The sequence below is a fragment of the Ochlerotatus camptorhynchus genome, unplaced genomic scaffold (assembly GCF_037179485.1).
Source record: "Ochlerotatus camptorhynchus isolate MF236.1 unplaced genomic scaffold, CSIRO-AGI_Acam_v1.1 ptg000577l, whole genome shotgun sequence".
Lineage (NCBI taxonomy): Eukaryota > Metazoa > Arthropoda > Insecta > Diptera > Culicidae > Ochlerotatus > Ochlerotatus camptorhynchus.
In genome coordinates, this window is record NW_027041058.1 from 3,005,276 (window position 1) to 3,011,275 (window position 6,000).

General features: G+C 38.9%; 1 protein-coding gene across 2 annotated transcripts in view; it reads right to left on the minus strand.

The window, feature by feature from the left end:
• Window positions 1–4,823, minus strand: part of LOC135713711 (M-phase inducer phosphatase-like) — a 76,729-nt gene extending 71,906 nt beyond the window's left edge. The window contains exon 1 of one of the 2 annotated variants that reach the window (XM_065236919.1): window positions 4,764–4,823. The gene's annotated coding sequence lies outside the window, so the exon portion shown is untranslated. Of the gene's footprint in view, window positions 1–4,759 lie in introns of both variants that reach the window. The other variant, XM_065236920.1, reaches the window with a different exon arrangement.
• Window positions 4,824–6,000: the final 1,177 nt, after the last annotated feature.

Below are 6,000 nucleotides of genomic sequence, written 5' to 3' on the forward strand. Positions count from 1 at the left end.
TTTACCGAACTTCGAACTGTTGGCGTTGGAAATAGTACTAATTTTGGGTTAAAACCTTGAATATCTTAAGAAATATTGAAGATAGGAACTTGCTTTTCAAGACAGAATGGCGTATTTAAAAAAAAAAAAAACAAACATTTGTGTAGAAAATACTAATGTCAAAAAAAATATTTACAAAGCATTGATTTTCTGCGGGCTCTAACCAAAAAAAACTACAATAGACAGCCCAATGGCGTTGTACGAATAGTTGACGTAGGACTACGCTCACATATGTTAACTATTTTGATCGAACGTTATTTAAAATTCCGATATTATTATGAAACCCGTTGATTTCTTCCGAAGTGTAATCATTGATAAGTGTAAATTTTCCGTTTATTACTAATAAGATTCATTTTCAGTTCATGTGTAATTATTCTTGTGTTAGAAAATATTTCAAACTAACTCTTTCTTTCAAAATTGTGGTCGCCCTGAAAAGGGCCGTTTCGATGGTTTGTGGCTCTGAAAAGAGCTGGTTTGATGTGGAAATAGTTCAAGATCTCCGTAATGACTATAGCAACCATTATACAATATTTTAACGATCATTTGGCCATGATCGACATAGTAACTTGAGCATTGTGTGTCCGGTGTATGAGCTCTTATTATGATATACGATTGAATTCACGACTCCAAAACACTGTAAAATTACATTAACGGCTCCATGTAATTGTGTTGCTCAAGTCTTTTAATTTTGTTACAAATTTAGGTAATATAAAAATCTACACATGTTCGTCACTGACAGCAAACCATGTCAGCCTTGACTATGACTGCTAGCTCAAATGAGTGACCAAAGCAGAATTGTCAAAATTACCGAGTATTGTCGAGATTTGCAGCACTGGTGGTATCTTCTATCCAACACAATGTCTCGACTGTCCTCCATCCAACTGAGCTGATTTTATTGTATGTGATTGGGTCAACCATAAACTTGTCACCTTCAAAAAATCAGCCCAATTGGCTAGAAAACAGCAGAGAAATTTCGGTAGATGGACGGCACCTCTCACCGGGCTTTTCGGGGGATTCTTATAATGGTTCATTATTGTGCGCGATCATCATACATCTCTATAAATTCAATCAGGCAGATCGACTTTTCGTTCGGCTTCGGCTTGTTTCATTCTTCTGAGGATGTTCTTCGGCATGACGATGACGCGCTTGATGAAGATGGCCCACAGTGGATTTTCTGACGATGAGCAACTGTACCCGAACAGTGGCGGTATGGCTTCTTCACTACTTTTCTGGTTAGATCAGGCAGCCTTGTTAGGAAGCTGCTTGCGGGAAGTTTGTCAAGCGGTTCACATGTCGTGTGTTGGGCGATCGATATGAACACGTCCGAAGTTCCAAAGGAAATTCGGCTTCGGCTTGTTTATTTTGGGACCAACTATGTGATGGCTGTGTTAGGAAAGACACCTTGTGGTCTAAGCATATTTATGGGAAATTTTGATGCTGCCCATTTTAGGTTAATTTCTTAGCCTTTTAACTATGTTCATTATTTGTACTATATGTCACAAAATTGCTGAATGAAGCCTCCGTCGAATGGCATATTGCATGACATATTTCACATTAATGTTTTGGAGAAATATGCGTTCACATTCTTTCATAATTTCGTTACATGTTCCATTTTCAGTGTCCACAAAGTGTACCCCCATATAGAAATCACAGACGTAGTCCTACGTCAAAATTACATTTATCTGTAAACGTAAGAGATAGTGGGTTGACGTTTTGAGCAAAAATGTTTGATTTAATATTGTATAAAACTTTGCTGAAGACACCATTTTGTTATCTCGACAAACATTTTTTGTTTGTGAAACTTTTCATCTCTCTCCTAAGTAGATTAATTATTGAATGACTAAGCCCATAATAAGGGGCTTTTAAAGTACACATACTTCTCCGGACCGTTTTTTCATAAACTAAAAGACACACGTTTTGGCACTTTTAGACCTCTGTGAGATGGCTCGATGTTGGAAAAAAAATGGCCGCTGGGGTTGACCAGTTTAGTGTGCGGCAGATGATGGCGGGAATTCCAAAGAAAGTCTGTAATTTTATTTTTAAATCACTGATAAATTCTATCAGAAAAAGAATTCCAGTTAGGTACGCTAGTCTTGACTTTTCAGAAAGTGTTCCAAAAATGTCCAAGAATATTTTCTGAAAGATATCGATGTAATATAATTTTTGAAAATAATATTAATTTTTATTTAAATCACTGGTAAGTTCTAACAGAAAGTATATTTCATTAACGCTGGTCATGACTGATCAGAAAGTGTTCAAGGGATATCTTATGGTGGAGTTTACCAAACAGCACCATGCGTCTCCATAATTATTTACGATTTTGATCGTTTTTGATCGCATTTAGTATATTTTTAAGGGATTCAAATAAAAAAACTGATTTTGGTCCTCAAATTGGCTAGAATGCAACTATATGCTAGAATGCACAGTATAAAGTTTTTTAAATAAAATATGGCTAAAATTTTTCGAGGAATCCAATTCCGTGGTCAAAATTCATATATTAAATTTCGGATTAAAAAGTTTAGTAGAGGGTTATTATGTAATCATTAGATGTTATAAAGCTAATTAGTACTTGTAAGTTACAAGAAGAGATTGTAAAGTATGTGTCAAATACATACCTAGTCTTTTAGTTTACAAGTACAAAATAGCATATGTCCAATGATTCCATAATTTCAAAAATCATGTTTAAGCATTAAAGCGAAAATAAGATGTACATTAAAAATAAATTACAGATTCGCAAAGTACGTATTTGGTATATCACTTTTCCGTAGAAATCTGGTCGATCCACGGGGTCTTTCCCGAAATCGTATGTCGTATGGGTTTTCCGGGAAGCTTTGAGGTACGTCCAAAATCCTTGAAGGTACGCTATGGTACGCTATTGGTACATTCCAAAACACGTATCAACTTTGAAATTCGTTAAGTTTGTCCCGCTGGATAGATTGACGTATGTTCTAGACTAGAAGAAACCATGTCGAGAATTTATATTATATCGACATTTAACCGACGTCTTCAGGCTCAACAAATTGACCAAGGGTTCGGGATTTTTCTTAAGCCTCAGGGAACTTCGTAAAACTTCAAGGACTTCTAAGAAAATCAACGAAAATCGTAAAAATTAACGAAAGTAGAAATTCTGGGAATTTCATAAAATTTCAGAAAAATTAGTAGAAACACAGGGAGCTTCGGAAAAGTTCAGAAAACTGCGTAGAAGTGGGAACTCTATTTAAGCGTTGGGATCTGCGTAAAAGTTAAATAATATTTAAATTCAAAGAACCTCATTATTGTTCGGCGATCTTCATATAATTACAGGACACCTTTTTGAAGCCTCATGAGCCTGGAATAGTTCAGGAAATTACGTACAAGTTCAAGAAATTTTACACGTGGAACTTCGCGGAAAATCAACGAGAATCGTAAAAGTGCAGAAAACGTTGTAGAAGTTTTGCGAATTTCGTAGCATTTTGAGGAGCTGCATTAAACTTCAGGGAATTTTGTAGAAGGTCTAAAAATAGTTCAGCAAATTTCTAAGTTGTTTTTCGTACTGAGAACCAATGCTACCGACACCTGGGAGGCAGCTACCACACCTGGACCCTACCTTTCGACCCATCAACTCATGGACCGGGGAGCAACGGATTTACTTTCGTGATCAGAGATTTTATGCCTCAGAAAATCTCGGCGGCGCCGACTGGGATTGAACCCAGGTCCTTTGGGGTGAGTCGGTAATAATTTCTTAGTGTGTACCTAACATGAAAAAGATATAAACTTTCAAACCTCAATTCTCAAAGCCACAAAGGACTCCGAACTTCCCATAGAATTTCCTGACTAACACTTGTTTACTCGTCCCATCAACATGATTTATAAACAAACCTTTCCAACACTGTAATAAACCAATCCTACCATCCTTATATCCATACCATCCGCCAAGAGTCATCAAATCAAGATGATCCAAATCCCAAAACAAACATAAATAACATGAACACAATACCCAGCAGTCACTCGTTCGTCGTCGATGGTCATTGGATATGGCTATCTCCGGACACTTCATCTTCTCCGCTTCGCTCAATCCAATATTCATGCCCAAAATTCCGGAGAATTCCATCATCTTAGCACTCCACAAAACACCAAACGGTGATGCTTTTCTCATTATCACCAATATCTTCGCCCCACCATCTTCGTCACTGCGCTACTTGAAACGGACAAAACAGTCCAATACGGGGTTACATCCTCTTATCAGAAGCTTATTTGCCCAGCTTATTATCAGTGTTTAATTAGCCCCGTTTTTCCTCTCTGCCACTGATTCACCAAACATTTTAGCAAAACATCTTCTTCTCACGTGTCAGGTGCAACACAGACGCATATTAACTCCATCTCCCTACTTAGGCGTATGAACTACAATGATGTTGACTAATCTCGCACACCACATCCGTTTCACGTTCACAATTGCCGCGATAAAATTCCTAAAGTCGAAAACAGCACACCTCCACTTCCTCACTAGCTGATTATTCCCTGTTTATTTTGCGTCGATTTCCCAATGAGCCCATAAAAGTGATAAAATGCTTCCACCGACTCTTGCCAAAAACAAATTTCACACACGACAGACGCCCGCGGAATTCGCTCTGTACACAAACACTGGCTGCGGGGGAAACATATCTACCCTCTTTCAATTGCTTGCATTGGAAGCCTTCTCGAGGAGTGGAAAAAAAATAAACAACACACTGAATGGGAAGACCAACCAAGATAAAACCCCTCTTCACCAAACTGATACAAACGAACTTTTGCCACCCTTAACTGGCAAATGCTCGACGAGCACTGAATCCAGAAGTATTTTGTTGGCAGCGTATTCTATCTATTCTATCTAGCCAGCCCTTGTCGACAGTCGACACTCACTTCGCTGCTCTCTATCCAGATTCACGCTCCCCAATCACCCAATCGCCGCAGTAGTGGAGTGGGCTGGCTGGATCTAGATGGATGGATCACCGACAAACAGACGAAGCGCTGTAAACTAATTTTCCCTAAAGGTTTCGTTCGGAACTCACCAATGTCGAACTATTCTCAAACATTGTTGCATACAAGTCCTATAGAATGTAAATGTCAAAGTGATCTGATGGGGGGGGGGATTTGCGGAAGTAATCATATTTTAAATTGTAAGTTAAATGTGCGCACGACGATTGAGGAGAAAGAGCTACGTCTGTTTGTCTGTGGATGGATGTTGGAACTGATGCAAAACTCTCATGCTCTCTGTTCACTCTGTTTTTTTTTTTGGTTTTTGCGCGCGCTCTACCCGCCCGCAGATGCAACGTGTTTGTTATCAACGGAAAACGATAATCGCCAATCATTGGCGACGGGTGAGTGCCTCTCTCCGAGTAAGTAGTGTTACTCGCCGTCGCGAGCCCAAGAGAGTTGAGTGGTAAGGATATAGCATAAGTTTCAGTTGAGAAAGAGATGAAGAGCTGGGTCCGGGCTGGAAGTGATATTCTGCGTCGGTCGATCGAGCGGAGGAAAAGGAAATGCGGTTTGTTGATGTTTGCGAGGGGTCTTTCTATGAGTAGCGCTTCTAACCCACTGAAGTTATAGGGTTTTAAACCGCTTAAAGGAAAATTATGTGCAATTCAGCACTGGAACTTTAATTCACTGGTTTGTGATCTTTGAATATTTCCATCCTGATTTCTACAATTGTTAATTGAGAGCTTTCTAATGTTAAGACTGATTCCCTTTACACATGGTCATATTTTACAACTACAACTTCATATTTTCGACACTTGAGATAGAGCTGCAATAAGGGCCTAACAGCTTTTGTAAGCAATGAGATGCCTACCCGATGGTTGGTTTGCGTGGGCGGTGGACTGATGAAAAATTTGAAATTTCCGTAAGCACTGCTCAAACGGTTCCAACTCGGGTCCTGATTAACCTCCCAAAATTTAAACTCATTTCATTGGAAACCAACTTGGCACAAACCATTTGAAGTTTATA